The 16,101-nt window shown below is 46.2% G+C and overlaps 1 protein-coding gene across 6 annotated transcripts in view; it reads left to right on the forward strand.

The window, feature by feature from the left end:
• LOC144799803 (fatty acyl-CoA hydrolase precursor, medium chain-like) overlaps nucleotides 1-16,101 on the forward strand; it is a 447,680-nt gene that overhangs the window by 182,749 nt on the left and 248,830 nt on the right. The gene's annotated exons all lie outside the window — the stretch shown is intronic.

The following is a 16,101-nucleotide window of genomic DNA, read 5'->3' on the forward strand; positions in this document are numbered from 1 at the left end:
TGAATTATTGTTAAGGTAATCAAAAAACTCCATAAGTTTAATTTCCCCACCTGTCCATATTAGGAGACAGTCGTCTATATATCTCCCAAAATACATGATGGAATCATGCCATTCAGCCCCATGGGTACCCCAGATATGCACCGCCTCAAACCGTCCCATAAAGAGACAGGCGTAGGACGGTGCAAATCTGGAGCCCATCGCCGAACCACATGTTTGTTGGTACCAATCTGTTTTGAACAGAAAAACATTGTGTTCAAGAATTATTCTCGCCATGTCTATCAGCATGTTCGAATGATCAAGTAGTTCTACTGGTCTCTTATACAAATAATATCTCAATGATTCTAATCCTAGTTCATGAGGAATATTTGTGTATAAAGAGACAACATCTATTGTCACCAAAATCATAGTATCATCCCATGGTAAATCCATTATGATATTTAAGATATGTTTAGTATCCTGTATTGTGGAAGGGAGGTTAACTACATATGGTTGTAGATAAGTGTCTACAAATTCAGAGATTTTTTCACTGGGTCCTCCCACTCCCGATACTATCGGTCTACCTGGTGGTCTAGTGGCGTTTTTATGAATCTTTGGTAAGCAGTATAGGCATGGGAAATTAGGTCTATCTACTACCAAGTATTTATATTCATCAACATTTAGTAGACCCTCAGAATGCCAGGATTTAAGTTGATCATTAATTACCTTGGTAACGTTAAAAATGGGATTGTTGGACAGTTTCACATAAAAATTTGCATTACTCAATTGTTCCAATATTTCATTCTCATAGTATTCCTTATCTAAAATAACTATATTTCCCCCTTTATCTGCTCTTTTGAATATTATGTCTTTATTCGATGTTAATTGTTTTAGGGCATTACAATCTCCACTAGATAAATTGTCTGCATACATCATACTTTTCGGATTATTGATTTTCTTTTCAATATTGTCCAATTCATTCTTTACCACCCTATGGAAGGCGTCAATATTATTTCCGCCCCCCAGTTGTGGTGTCCATTTGGATTTGGGTTTAAGACCACTATCCAATGTTTCATTGGTGTTATATTCTAGATCCTGTAGGATCCTATGCATAGTAATCGGATCTTCTTCACATTCAGAAATGGACAATAACATTGCTGTATCACAAATGTCCTGTATACAAAGGCTACCCACAACAATATCTGGTGCTTGTTTTTTATTTTCTGTACCATTAGATGCAAAAAAGTATTTCAACTTCAAATTCTGAATAAACTTATACAGATCAATCTTGACAGTTGTTAAATCACACGGTGTAACAGGACAAAAGCTCATACCTTTACATAAGACATTTTTCATTTCATTTGTAAGGGGGAAACTAGATAGGCTCACTATTTGAATATCGTTCGGATTTTCTCTTATTGTTTGTTCTTGCTCCACGAGCGTGTATTCACTTTCTCTCTGGCACTTTGATTTCCCTTTGCCCCTACTTCCTCTCCTTGTCTTTCTCTTTGTACATTGCTTTCCTTGTTCCCTATCCGTATTCTTTGGACCTCGAGTAAAAAATTACTCCCTGTAGATGTATTCGCTGGTGTTTCTGCATTACTATCCTCAATGCTTACTGATATATTGCTAGATGAGGCAGAGCTAATCCCACTCATCAGTGAGGTTTTGCTAACACTGTGTTGCAAATCGTTTTTAACCAAAATATCAAATCTTTTAGCGAATGTAAAAACTCTACCATTAAGGTAGTCGTTTTCGTCTCGCTTAAGTTTACGCGCCTTCTTGTCCTTGATTTCATCCTCATATTTGGTTAGTACTCCCTCCAAAATAGTATAGTTTTTCTTCGTGGCTTCTGTTAAATTTAAACCCTCTATTTCTATTTCCAGTATATCTACCTGCTCTGCTGCTTGACTAGCTTTTCTTTCGGAATTCTCAATAAGTATGTTCATTAACCTCATTGAGTTCCCTGTGAGTTCTTTCTCCCATATTAGGAGTAGATCTTCCTCTAAGTCATCATATGTGGGAAACAAATTTGACCGGAGACCCCTAGGTATTCTCTCCAATCTCATGTATTCTTTAAGGGTAGCTCCGTCCCACCATTTATTGATCTCTATTTTCTTAAGACGTTCCAATCTTATAAATTTCATTTTTAAACCTTCATTACTTTTCACTGTATTCTGTGTGACTGCTTTATTTACCGATACTCCTGCCCTTAAATTCTTGAACATATCCTCTGCTATTTTGCTACGTTTTGACCTGAAACAAATTATTCAATAAAGTAAATTCTCTAGTCGACACTATTTGCTGCAATCCCTAAATAACAATTTAAAACAAGAACTGACAAGAGGGAATCTTATGCGCAATGAATAGTGTTCACTTATCTAATCCCACTTATTAGGTAATCTAGTTAATGCTCTAAGGTGGAGATACAACCCTTGTCAACAGTTGTAATTAAACAGGCATACTAAGTATGACTGTTAAATATATAATTCAACAGTTCTCAACCTGAGCAAATCTAGTAAAAAAGTCAATAAAGTCCAATCAAAAAGTACTGATTTTCAATTAAGTAGTTTCAAAAATATATTCTTCTTTATTTCTTCAACTGTTCATATGCAGTCACAACACACAGTTCTTCAAATCTTTTTCTTAGTGTACAATTCGTTGCCAACACGTGTTTCGTCCGGCTAATAAGCCTAAGGACTTCGTCAGGGCTAGAAACAAGTGACATATACACATTAAATGATTATATAATAAACCATAATACAATCATTTTAAATTTAATACTGTATACTAGATGTTCATTATACTCTCCTGACAAGACACAGGGAAAACATTTCATATAATTGTAACACCTCTCAGGGATATTTTTACATTTAGTTGAACATAAAAATGTAACAGCAAGATAAAGTGCTAATTGACTGCATGAAACAAGAAACAGACTAATAGAATTATACACCTACGGATACATCGTGCTATTAAGAAGACACTGCGAATGGTACTATGTTTCATCTTATTAATAGAAAGTATTAGCATTGTCTGCAACCACCTGATCCCAGGATTTTAGATGTCCGACAAGCAGTAAATTACAAAATCTATGATACCCTATCTTTCTCCATTTTTCAACTGTATTCCATTTCAGGGGCATGCCTAGAATTTGCACTCTTCAGTGGCATCTGGTGGTGCAGCGGGGGAACTGATATTTTTCTTGGAGTCCTGCAAACTTATAAATAACTACATGTGGGAACTTTTTGTCAATCTCCTAATTCTTAAAAAAGGCTGGGAGCTGGAAGTTGGACTCAGTAAGAATGCATTACAAGTAAAAGAAGTTTGAAGGATTGTTCTCTGTAGCAGCACGATTTAGCCAATTGCTAAAGGTGACTTGATAATATTCAACATCATTTGGAGTGCCAAGCCTCCATCTTCCATAGAGAGCTGAGTTATGGTGAGCTTCGTGTGGGCCTTCCTCCCTTGCCACAAAAAATGACTGACCATTTGATCCACCTCAATGAAAAAAGACTACCGAACTACGATCCAAACATTAGAGAAAATAAAGACAAACATGGAAAGGATCGACATCTTGATAAGTGCTACCTGTCCTATAATGTATAGCAGAAAATGATGCCAGTTGGTTAATATTAAATGTGTCTTGTTTAGCATAGGGATGTAGTTTAATTGAAATAGATCAAAAAAGTGATGAGAGACAAAGATGCAAGAGTACCTTATAGGGTCACTAGCCGAAAAATGCTGTTGCATATGCATAGTAAAAATTGAAGCTAAACAATTATATACAAATCCTTCTGATTTGGCCTGGTTGCTTTTATAGCCCCCAATATCCGTAAAAGATTGTATTTTAGCGAACGTATTTTGAACATCACTGACCATGCATGCTAAATAAAGATAATATAATCAGCAAACATCTTTAATTTCGGGGCAGTGGGAAGAGGAGGCTGACTCTGAGGATCTTGTCTAAAGGCCATTGCCATGAGCTCTACAAAGAGAGCAAAAACTTGAAGCATCACTGCTGCCAGCACCGGAGCATGGTTCCCGCTTGATGCAATGACTGAGGCTTACAACGCAGGCCTCAGCTTTCCCTTAAAGCAGAAGAACCTCTGATGCATGAGTTTCGGGCTTCGCATCATCGCAGTCTGTGACGCACCACTCCAACTCTGATGCAGAGCCTGCTTCATCACAGTGGAATCGATGCCGCAAGACTTGAATTTCGAGGCATTGTCCCTGGGTGCCGATTTCTTCATCAACGCTGCACTGCAGAAAGAAACCGGTGCATCGTGTTTGCAAATGATGCATCACCTCCCCTGCAACAGTAAGGAACTGAAGCTACGCCTCCCCTGCCTAGCAGTGAGGAACTGATGCTGCACCTCCATCGTAGAAGTACGGAACCGACGCATCACCTGCTTTTTTGATGCTTCACCTTCCCTGTCCCTCGCATTGTCTTTGATTTTGATGCATCTAATGTACTCTGTACATCCAGTGATTACTATAGACTATACATGTGCTTAAACTTTTAAAAAGTGATATTTTTACGTGTGCATGTTGGATTTTTGTTGTTTTGGTCTTGTTTTATTACAATACATATTGTCTATTTTCCTAAACGGATATGGACTCCTTTTGTAGTGTTTTCACTGCTTTACTGTTTGTGTGTGTGTGTTTGTGTGCGTGTGTGTGTGTGTGTGACTGTGTGTGTGTCTGTGTGTACAAATACTTTATACATTGCCATGGGATAAGTCTTACTGCTCTGTGCAAAGCTACCAAGGGGGTGAGCAGGGGTTATCTTAGCTGTGTGACTCTCTTACCCTGACAAGAGTGAGGGTCCCTACTCAGGCAGATTACAAACCACTTCCAACCAGAAACCCCATTTCTAACACTACCTGGTTACTTTTCTTTTTAACTGACCTCAGCAGTGTCCTGCGTGCTCACTCTCTTCATAGAGTTTCTGGAAACAATACTTCTTGTTAACCCACCGGCGTAGCTAGGGGGGGGGGCGGTCCGCCCCAGGCGGCACGATTAAAAGGGCAGCAGCCGTGGGGCACTTGGCCTTTATAATTTATTTGACCATGGGCTGAACTGACTGCGCAGATGTCATTATGCGCAGCCGAGTGTTAGCTGCGTTCACGTGACATGGCATCAGGACTGCAAGAGTGTATTTTATTGAGGGGGTGTCAGGTGACAGGAAGTTCAGTTACTCCTGAGACAGGCAGGGCCCCAGTGCGAGCGGGCTGTAGTTCCGATTTGTTTCTGTTGTTAAAGTGGCAGCCTCTCACTGCTCACAGGGCTGCCTGTGCCAAATTGGTGACGTGCCTAATCATGCTGCCCTGCGACCAGACCTGTTTGGAGAAGAGAGGTCACAGACTGTCATCAGAGAGGCCGCTGCATGGCTCACTGAGGTATTAATAAATATTTTTAAAACTAACAGCCTGAGAAACACCGAGCCAGTAGCTCTGTTCACTGCTCTCCAGGCTCGTGGGTGGTGCTGCGGTGGGTTAGGCTCCATTCCAATGTCCCTTGATTGATTTATTTACAGATTTCATTTAGATTTTGAATACCATTTTTGCCCTAATTTTACCTTCCAGCAACCTGCTTTTTCCTGAAGTATAACAATCTTTAAACTTCCACCTGCACTTCACATGGTTTGTTTACACTCCTGGTCATTTTACCCAAGAAACTTATGAACAAAAACTTTTTACCGCTAGTCTGCTTTCTGGTTTTTTTAAATCCATTCTGGCTATTTTATTTTAAGAAGTGTATCAACTGCTGCTCCTAGCTTTCTGCACATGACTGTTTTTTAACTGCTATTTTTATAGGACTGATTTTGGAATTGTACTTATTGTCACACAAACAAGAGACTCTATACAAGGTATGCAGTGTACGTTTCTTGCATATTCATGGCATTTCTCCCAGTTAGTTTTTCGGCTTCTGAAATGCTGATCTCAATTTTTTTCAGTAAACTATTTTCCTCTGTAATCTTGAGATGAAATTCTGGTTTCTCGCTCCGTGATGATGTGTGTGGTCAGGCAAGTTTCATTATGGCTCTTTCGTTGGCAGCAGTGGCAGGACATGGTAGGGTGCAGGTAGACTCCCTAGGACGGGACAGTCGCTGAGGATTTTGAGTTCTTCTGACTGATGGCCTCCAATCCATGGGCGACCTCTCAGTGTTTGCGCTGCCGGAGTTCGCGCTCACACTGGCACCAGGCAGAAGTGTTTTGAAGTCCTGCTGTACACCCTATGTCTCACCAGCCCTGGCCCCGAGGCAGAGATTCCCTCTGGGCGGGCCTTTGATGTAAATAAATAAATAAATCATTCTTCACCTGCCCTGGCTCCTTGTGTGATGCGGGAATGGTGGGGTCCTTGTGTTCGTCCAGACGAGCTCTGTGCTGTATGTACTATTTTCAAAAGGCACAAGCCAGAGCCTGTAACTTGTCAATTACCTGAAGTGGCAGCTGCGACTGAGGATTCTGCAGACTGTCAGTGCTGATATAGTGATGTATGCGGTTGGAGGGGTGACGGACGTATACATATGAAATTTTATAGGCAGTACTTTAAATGGAAACATAGAGAAAGTGCTGCTACTTATTATCTACAGTACCTATTCGCTCTTCCGAAGTGCTGCTGCTCTCCCATTAAATGTATTACAGCAGTGCTGAGAAGTGCAGATGCTCTTTCTTTTAGTAGTGCAGGTACTCAGACCAGACACCATCTGCTCAGTTAAAGCAATAGTTTACATGAAGAAGTTTGGATTTAATGACCACTCTGGTAACGTTTTATATCATGGAATGGCAATTTTACACAGGAGCGAGCGGTGTGAACTATCTGCGGTGCAAGCAGGTGTAAAGTGTAGGATGAGAGGAGATTCCACAAGTGTGAGAGCGTTTTTGAAGAAGAGTTTAGAAGGAGTATGTGCATCGGAGAAAGCAGAAGAGGGGTGTTGTGTTGCTTTTGGCACCTGTTGAGGAGAACTGCATTTCCATTCCTGGTACTTTGCGGCAATTTTAAGATAATCTTAAAGTTTCTCATTGCTCAAATGGGTGTAATTTCTGGTATTATTGTTTCCCTCGTCTTCATTTCTTGATTTTGCTCGCGAGAAAGTGTCACTCATTGTCGTTGAATGTCACTCATAATGACATTGAAATTCTGAAAATGTCACACATAAGTAATCGGAAACCTTGTCAGCTATGTGCAATACGTTTAATTGGACAGTAATTGGAGAGTACCAGCACTTTTCAAGAGTGACTAGTACGTTTAAATACAGAGTACCGGCACTTCTCAGAAACAAGCAGGTACTCTGGTACAGGGTGCCTGCTCTTCAATTTTTCCATTTCTAGCTTTGGAAGGCATAGGTAGGTAACATGCCTCAAGCTACTGTACATTTTTCAAGGACGAGCACAGGAAGTGTTTTGTTTTCGCTTGTTTCGTCCTACGTAAATTCTTTCACACCTAATTCCAGAGCTCAGCTTAGCAGCGGGCTGCCGGTGGATGAGAAGTTGTGAGCTTCACCTGACTATCAGTGGCGATACTATGTGTTTTTCAGACCTCTTTCAGGTGCTCGCTGTCCTCTTTCCCCAGCACCCGCCAGGGGGCGGCAATCTGAAGGATAGCCCCGGGCGCTACAAGCTCTAGCTACGCCCCTGTGTTAACCACCTCTCTTGAAGAGAAACATTCTTTGAGGCTCTGACTTGCCAACACCGAATTAGCTTTGAATTGTGTAGTGTGTGAACTATGGTTATTCCTATGAGCGTGCTCTAAATCGTGTTGCAGGGCAGTAATCTCCTCAAATCTTGCTTGATTGACTTGGACTGTATATGAGATCTCTTCTCATCAGAATGAAGGCTTTACTGCTCCCTAGAGCCCACCTACCCTGAGGCTTGCCTGAGAGCTTCCACTCATCCCCTCTAGGCCAAACCACCCCCTATCTCCCCCTCACCTTCCCTTCCTCCCCATCTCATTAGATGGTGCCTTGGCATGGCACTTGAGGACTGCCTAAGGCTGCTTAGGGTGTCTCAAGAGGATAGGCAATTAGCCAGGTAACTTCACAGAAAATTCCCGAAATATCCAATAGGGCATGAAAACATTTAAACATTTCAGGCAGCCTCAAGATGAAAGATTACTTGTCTGACCCTGCTCACTCTGTCCCCCCCTCTGGGCTGCTGGATAGAGTGCAAAACATTTTCGGCTTGTTCTACCAATTGGAAGATATGTGATTGTTCCTTGTGGGGTGCAGAGATTCTGAAAGCAACTAATCATGCCTTTGAACTCTTGTGATAATGCAGAAAATACAGACATGAAAGGCTGGTATGTTTTGTCTATGATGGTGTTAACAAGGGTTTACTCCTTGATCCTCAAGTCTCCGAAGTTAACTACGATCGTCCGTGGATATTTTGCGTTGAGGTGTTGAACAGCAGGAACGCAATGAGCTAGCTAGACATGTTCAGAAATAAGATCCGAAGTTAAGCTTGGAACTGTCAGCCCTTCAAGTATCTCCGTAAATCTAAGATTTGACCGGAGTGATCTGTTTTCTGCATCATCTATCTTCATCTGGACCTTCACCAGTTCAGCATTCTATTTATTTGTGTTGTTATATTTTTTCAATGCATGAGGTGGGCAACACAATCAAAAACTGCAGGTCTGAGGCTGTTATTATATGCCTCCCTCGAGTCAGCTCCATTTGCATGAAAAGTGCTCACAAAACTGCAGTACCCAAAGTCAATGTTGCAGCTTTCAAATAAAAGTCTTTATTGCTATGGAAGACTGCCATAATGCCTGTTAGACCTGTCAGCCCTTTGGGTGGTCCCTCCTATTTATTTATTTATTTTTGTCCCCTTTCTGCCTTCCAATTTCTTTCATTTTTATGTCCACTTGACTTTTTGGTGTTGTCCTAGGGGTTAGGTGCGTCCTTGTCCCTCTAAATTCCTTTTAGGCCTTGATGCCCCCTTTTATCATGAAAATTTAGTCCTACAAAATGGTGGTTGGTAACTGCCACAACTGACTACCTCGGGAACTGAGCCATAGGAAAGTATGGGGAAATCTCCAGAACCTTCCAGCTGGTTCCGGTAGCCTGAGGCCAGCCTATATAAGGGTCAGAACCAGGGCGGCCATTTTGAGGAGTGACCAGTGAGCCTGAGAGAGCATAGCGAGGAGTGAAGCATTAGTGAAGGGAGGCAAGCGCATTGATAGGAGATAGACTGTCCCCTGGTTCAGCTGCCCTACCTTGCTGACATAGCCCCCTATCTACTGACTGAGCCCTGGCAGCGCTACCTCGTTTATAGGCTCCTGAAGCCATTAAACCTCCTCCTTTAAGACGCAGTTAACTAGCTAAGGAAGTCACTGGGGACAGGTCCTGACTGAAAAGGAGATTGTTCCGCCTTTGTTTTCCACCTTTCTTGTGAGTGACCCCGCCTGAACTGCCCGCTTAGAAGTGGTGGAGTTTAAAAACATCCTCGCTCCTTTTCCTGAGAGACTTCCTGGTCATAGGAAAATAGACCTACCCGGTAGCGATTGGCGAGTGGCGACTCCGTCACCGGACCTATGCCGCTGATTCCTGGGCCCCTGTGGTAGAAAGTCAGCCGGGAGGGCTTGCCTGGGGTCAGCGGGGCAGTGAGCTTGACAGCTAGCATTGCGGAGAACAGTGAGGGCAGTCGAGCGGGTTTCCGGAAGAATATTGACGTGAAATTGAAGGAGGCCGTCCTGCGAAGTTCCCTCCCCCCCTCTGACAAACGCGAGGAGGGCGGGATATAGAGCGGTGAGCTGTGAGGAACGCCGAGGAAGACGCGGCGTAGCTCCGACCCCATCAGCTGCTTTATATCCTGCAGCGCTAGGGGCGGTATCATCACGGAGCCAGGATTCCGGTGGACTGAGCCTCCAGCAGGGATGAGTGTGAGGCCGGGACGAGCCCCCAACCACGTGGTAAGAAAGAGAAGTGGAGAGAGGGGTCCCGTGAGTCCTAACTGGCTTCGGAGTAGTGAAGGGAGGGGAGAGCCTGCGGAACCCGACTGCAAAGACCTCATTCACAAACTAACAGTCGTCGGGGAGGGCCAGTAAACCATCAACGGGTTTTGGGGCAATTTCTCTTCCCGCTGGTTTGGCGGTTAAATAAACCAGACGCAAGGAGTGTGTGACTTCATAACTGTCCTATCGTACCTACTTGAAAAGGCTGCCTGCAGGAAGGCATTTTACGGGGTGAAGGGTAAATTGCAGATTAAGGGGTCGGGGTTACCACTGTAAGGCCAAACAATTGGTGCTGTCAAATGGAACTGTGAAAGCTTGCAATTATACCCTGGACAGAGCAATCTAAAAGGCTGGTTGTGGAAATTAGAATATTCTGCTTGTGGGTTTTCAGAGCTCCATCCCCATAAATCTTGGTATCATTGTGGAGCTGATGCCTGTAACTTCAGGCTCAATATTACATTGAGAACACATGGTTAATGAACAGCCAAGCCTAATTGTAAGAGAGATCTAAACTTGCTGAATACCGGATCGATGAAATATATTTTGCTTGTTTAAGGTGCAGGAGTTGTTACAGAACTCTCCTTTCAGAGAGAAGGGGAGAAGTGTCATTAATGGTTTATGAAACTGTCCTGTTGTCAATAATTACATGTGGAGCTGTTTATGTGCTGAAACTAAAGTCTGCTAAGTAACAAAGAGAAACTAGAGAATTTTTATAAAGCAATCCGGATTTTTCCAACCTGGTGTAGAGTCATTCTTTTTCTAGTGGATGTGCACTGAATTACTGTTGATGGTGTGATGCAAGCTGTACACAATTGCTTCTGAGTTTAGACCTTCCTACACTCTGCCAGGCTACCCTATGTGGACTGGTACCCCCAGGTCCAACATATTTGGTGTCCAGCGGTGGGATTAGAGCTTGTGCTTGCATCCACTTAATAGTAACGCAGTGTGTACCACATGCCTACACCTGGAGTTTTCTCCAAGCGGACTCCCTAATTACATTTTTCCAAATTTACTCCTGTTGGTGGGTGGAGGTAATTCTCACTTTACCCCCTTTCTTAACTTCTTCCGAGTGGCTGTCCCTGACCCTAAGTGGCAAAATGGAATTTGATCTGGAAGAATTGGAGAGCTATACTGTAGCCCAACTCAGAGACTTTTGCCAGAGAGAGGGGGTGTACTTCAAGCGAGGTGCGAAGAAGAGTGAACTTCAAACTAGCTTGAGGGCATGGAGGGAAGCGCACCAAGAGGGGAAGATGGAGGAGGAAGAGGGGGACCGGGACACTGTCGTCGAGGTTGATGGTCTGTATCCACAAGAGAGGGGAAACCTACTAACAGGTCCCAGGACACTCTCAAGGGAGGGCAGCAGTGTTTCCGTGAGGAGTCTAACTGAAGGAGTCTAACTGAAGCTGAACTAGCGGATAGGAGGGAGGAGAGGCAGTTAAAATGGGAGTTGGCAAAATTAGAGAAGGAGAGGGAGGAGAAGAGGCTAGCTCATGAGTTGAGTCTCAGAGAGTTAGACCTTAAGGCCCTGCAAGTAGGGACTCCCAGTACTCCTAATGGTGGCAGCGAATCCAAAGATACAACCAGGGAACCCAGACCCTATTTACCCAAGGACGTAGTCGCCAGCTACAGCACAGGGGATGACATGGCTGGCTGCCTATGAGGTCTCCTTAAGAGCCCATGGGATATTGGAAAAACACTGGGGGGGTGGTTTGTACAAATACATGCCTCCTGCAGGAAGGGATACCCTTTTGGCCCTAGAGCAGGGAGAGCAGACCCACTACCCCACCATGAAAGTGGCGCTGATAAAAAAGTTTGGGCTGACTCCAGAAAAATACATACAGAAATTTAGGAGGAGCCATAAACTAAGCACACTGAATTGGGTGGATTTTCTAGACTATGCAAAGAAGGCCCTAGAGGGTTGGGTTCAAGGCAGCGAAGTGGGGGACTACGAGGGGTTGTATGACCTTATCCTCAAGGAGCACCTACTCGAGAAATGTTTTCCCGAGCTGCGACAACACCTGGTGGACAGCAAGCTGACCAGCCCCCGGAAGCATGCTGAGGAGGCAGACATCTGGGCCAGTACCTGGGTGTCCTCAAAGGGGACTGGAGGGGATTCCCAAAGGACCGGACAGGGCGCTCCCCAGAAGAAAGAGGGGGAGATAAAAAGAGGGAGTTCTCAAGAGGCCCCCAAAACAGTTTCCAGGGAAAGGGAGCAGGATTCATCCCCAAGGCTAACCCACCCAGAAACCCTCATCCTGGCCAAAGTCAGCAGCCAAGGGTTGTCCACTGCTTTGAGTGTGGTGGCGTTGGGCACTATAAGGGAGATCAAAGTGCCCAAAGAGACCACCCCCTCCCACTGGAGGGAAAGCCCCGGGAGTAGCTAGTGTAGTGCTCGGGGAGGAGTTGCCCTTAAATAAGGGGGGGCAGTGGGCGGGTGTCACTTTAGTGTCCCTGGGGGATCGGGAGATGGTTCCTAAGATCCAGGTGCCCTCAAATACTACCAAGTATGGGCAGTGGGTCACCATCAATGGCCAAAGAGGGGAAGCTCTGAGAGATACAGGAGCCAGTATGACTATGGTAAGAAGTCATCTGGTGTCTCCAGAGCAGGTGATTCCACATGTACTCCACCCTGCCGCGATGGCTGACGGCAGAATGGGCCACTACCCAGTGGCCGAGGTTCCATTTGAGTGGGAAGGGGTTGCAGGTTCCCTTTGAGTTGCCGTAAGCCCTGCCGTGCCAGTTGATTGTCTGTTGGGGAATGATATGGAGCACAATGCTTGGAAGGAGGTGGAATACCGGACTCATTCTGAGATGCTGGGTACACCTGACGGGGCCTGTGCTAGCACAAGGTCCGCGACTACCTGGAGGGGGAGTTCGCTTGGGTTGGAGCCTGGAACAAAGGCACAGCTGGCTGGCAAAAAGGGAAAGATGCAGGGACAGGAGAAGCCTGCTTCGGCATCCACGCCCCGTGAGACGGATAGGCCACCTGCGGTGGTAGACCAGGAGTCCACGGAGGGGGATGTCGTTTCCCTGGAGAACCTACCTATCCCTGCCGAGTGGCATGTGGAAGGAGGGCGTAACAGAGAGGAGTTTTGTAAGGGCCAGAAGGAGTGCCCTACCCTTGAGGGACTGAGGCGACAGGCCGAAGCCGAGGCAGCAGGAAACGTTACGGGGAACTACCATATTTACTGGGAGGATGGTCTCCTCTACAGTGAACCAAAGGCACCAGTGTACGGTTCGTCACGGGTCTTGGTTGTCCCTCAACGTTACCGAGCCTTTCTTTTAGAACTGGCTCATGAGATACCCTTGGCAGGACACTTCGGTCAGGACAAGACCTTTGCCCGACTTGTCCCCCACTTTTATTGGCCTCAGATGAAGAGGGCGTCCGACACTTACTGCCGGACATGTGTGTCTTGCCAAGCCAGTGGGAAAACAGGCGTGAAGCTGAAAGCTCCCCTGGAACCACTTCCTGTCGTTAGCACCCCCTTTGAAAGGGTGGGCATCGACATTATGGGGCCATTGGATCCACCAACGTCAGCTGGTCACAGGTTTATCCTGGTTCGGGTGGATCACGCCACACGGTACCCAGAGGTCATTCCTCTGAGGACCATTACTGCACCTGCAGTGGCGAGGGCCCTGATGGGGATCTTTACCCGGTGGGTTTCCCCAAGGAAGTTGTGTCCGTCAGGGGGACCAACTTCATGTCAGCTTACATGCAGGCTATGTGGAAGGAGTGTGGGGTTACCTACCGGTTCACCACTCCTTACCACCCACAGACCAATGGTCTAGTGGAAAGGTTCAACAAAACCTTGAAAGGCATGATCAGAAGTCTGCCTGAGAGCCTGCGGAGGAAATGGGACGTTCTCCTACCCTGTCTGTTGTTTTCCTACAGGGAAGTTCCACAGAAGGGAGTGGGCTTTAGCCCCTTTGAGCTTCTGTATGGGCACCCTGTGCGGAGACCTCTCAGCCTGGTGAAAGACGGATAGGAAAAGACTCCCAGGAAGCTTCCCCAGGATGTGGTGAGCTACCTGCTGGCCTTCCGGAGCCAAATGGCTAAGTTGTGGAAGCAAGCTTCAGACAACTTGGAAGCCAGCCAAGCAGTGATGAAGGAGTGGTATGACCACAACGCTCACCCTGTGGAGTTGGAGCCTGGCCAGAAAGTGTGGGTGATGGAACCTGGAGAGCTTAGTGCCCTCCATGATCGCTGGACAGGCCCCTTTGAGGTGATGGAGAAGAAGGGTAAGGCCACTTACTTAGTGCCTTACAGTGTCTGAACAAGGGTGGAGTCATGGGGACTGCGCTGAAGTGGATTCAATCTTTTCTGTCTAATAGGGGCTTTCAGGTGAGACAGGGGGAGTATTACTCCCGTATGATCAACTTGGATCAAGGAGTGCCGCAGGGCTCTGCCTTGAGTCCAACCCTGTTTAACCTTTATGTGGCCCCCGTAGCAAAACATCGTGGAGAGTCATGGCCTGCAAATTGTGTCATATGCCGATGACACTCAACTGGTCATCTCGCTGTCACGAGCGCCCGAGGTTGCGGCATCTAACTTCAGTGCCTGCATGCAGGAGCTTGCCTCCTGGATGTCTAACAACTGCCTGAAGTTGAACGGTGGCAAAACTGAGGTGCTCGTGGTGGGGGGTGGCCCATCTGTGTGGTCATCGGCATGGTGGCCGGCATGCTTAGGCAATACTCCTGTACCTTGTCAGCAGGCTAAAAATCTTGGGGTAATGTTTGACTCAGACCTCTCATTCACTCCCCAGATTGGTCGTGTGGTTGGGACGTGTGTTGGCGTCCTTAAAAACCTGCGGAAGACTCTGGATTTGCTTCCTGTTGGTGCGAGGCAGACGCTGGTGCACGCCCTTGTGACTTCACGACTAGATTATGCTAACCTTCTCTATCTGGGGACCACGGTTAAAGGTCGGAACCGCCTGCAGGTGTTACAGAATGCTGCAGCCCGGCTGGTACTGAAGCTCCCTAAAAGAGCAGCCTCCAAAGCCGCCTTGAAAGCTCTCTATTGGCTTCCTGTCAGGGAGAGGATTGTTTTTAAGGCGCTATGCATATGTCACCGCATTATTGGGGGTAAGGCGCCCATCCCTTTACTGAGCCTCATCACACCTTACAGACCTAATCGGATACTCAGATCCACTGGTGTTGGCTTGGTAGTTGTTCCCAAAATCAAGAAGGTGCGAGTGGGAGGCAGATCATTTAGACACCTTGCAGCTAAGAGCTGGAACAGGCTCCCAATGGAGCTGCGTCTTGAACCTTCAGTGGCTAAGTTCCGTAGGGCTCTTAAAACCCACTTATTCCGCTCTACACTTGATTAGTGGCTTGTTGGCCTCCTCACTGTCTCTCACCACAGCTAGGGGACACGTCGGTGCGCGTAACCAGGCGCTTTATAAATCTCCATAATAATAATAATTAGTGGATCTGAAAACCCCTTCGGCAGCCCCTGCGGGTGCTCCATGCTAATCGCCTCAAACCCCACCATGAGAGGCCCGAGGTCATCTTGATGATGGTGACTGATGGAGCAGAGGAGGAGGAAAGTGAGCCTCTCCCTGATCTATTTTCTTCTCAGGAAAAGGATGGGTCGGTGGAGGGAGGGATTCTCTCCCCATCCCTAACTCCTGAACAGTGGGAGGACTGCCGCCAGGTCCTGGAGCAGTACTCCTCGCTGTTCTCCCTTATCCCGGGAAGGACCCACCTGTGTACTCATGATGTGGACACAGGAGACAGCCCACCAGTGAAGTCTAAGACCTACCGGCTGTCAGATAAGGTGAAGGCCAGAATCCACAGAGAAGTCACTAAAATGCTGGAGCTAGGAGTAATTGAACCTTCGAGTAGCCCCTGGTCCAGTCCGGTGGTTCTGGTACCAAAAGCTGCCCCACCTGGCACCACTCCAGAACTAAGGTTCTGTGCGGATTACCGGGGACTGAATTCAGTGACCAAGACTGATGCTCATCCGATCCCTAGGGCGGATGAACTTATTGACCGGCTGGGAGCTGCCCAATACTTGAGTACCTTTGACCTCACTTCGGGGTACTGGCAGATCTCCCTTACAGATGGAGAAAAGGAAAGGTCAGCCTTCTCCACGCCTGAGGGCCACTTCCAGTTCTGCGTAATGCCCTTTGGGCTCAAGAACGCCCCTGCCACCTTTCAGCGGCTGGT

Source organism: Lissotriton helveticus, chromosome 12, assembly GCF_964261635.1.
Source record: "Lissotriton helveticus chromosome 12, aLisHel1.1, whole genome shotgun sequence".
Lineage (NCBI taxonomy): Eukaryota > Metazoa > Chordata > Amphibia > Caudata > Salamandridae > Lissotriton > Lissotriton helveticus.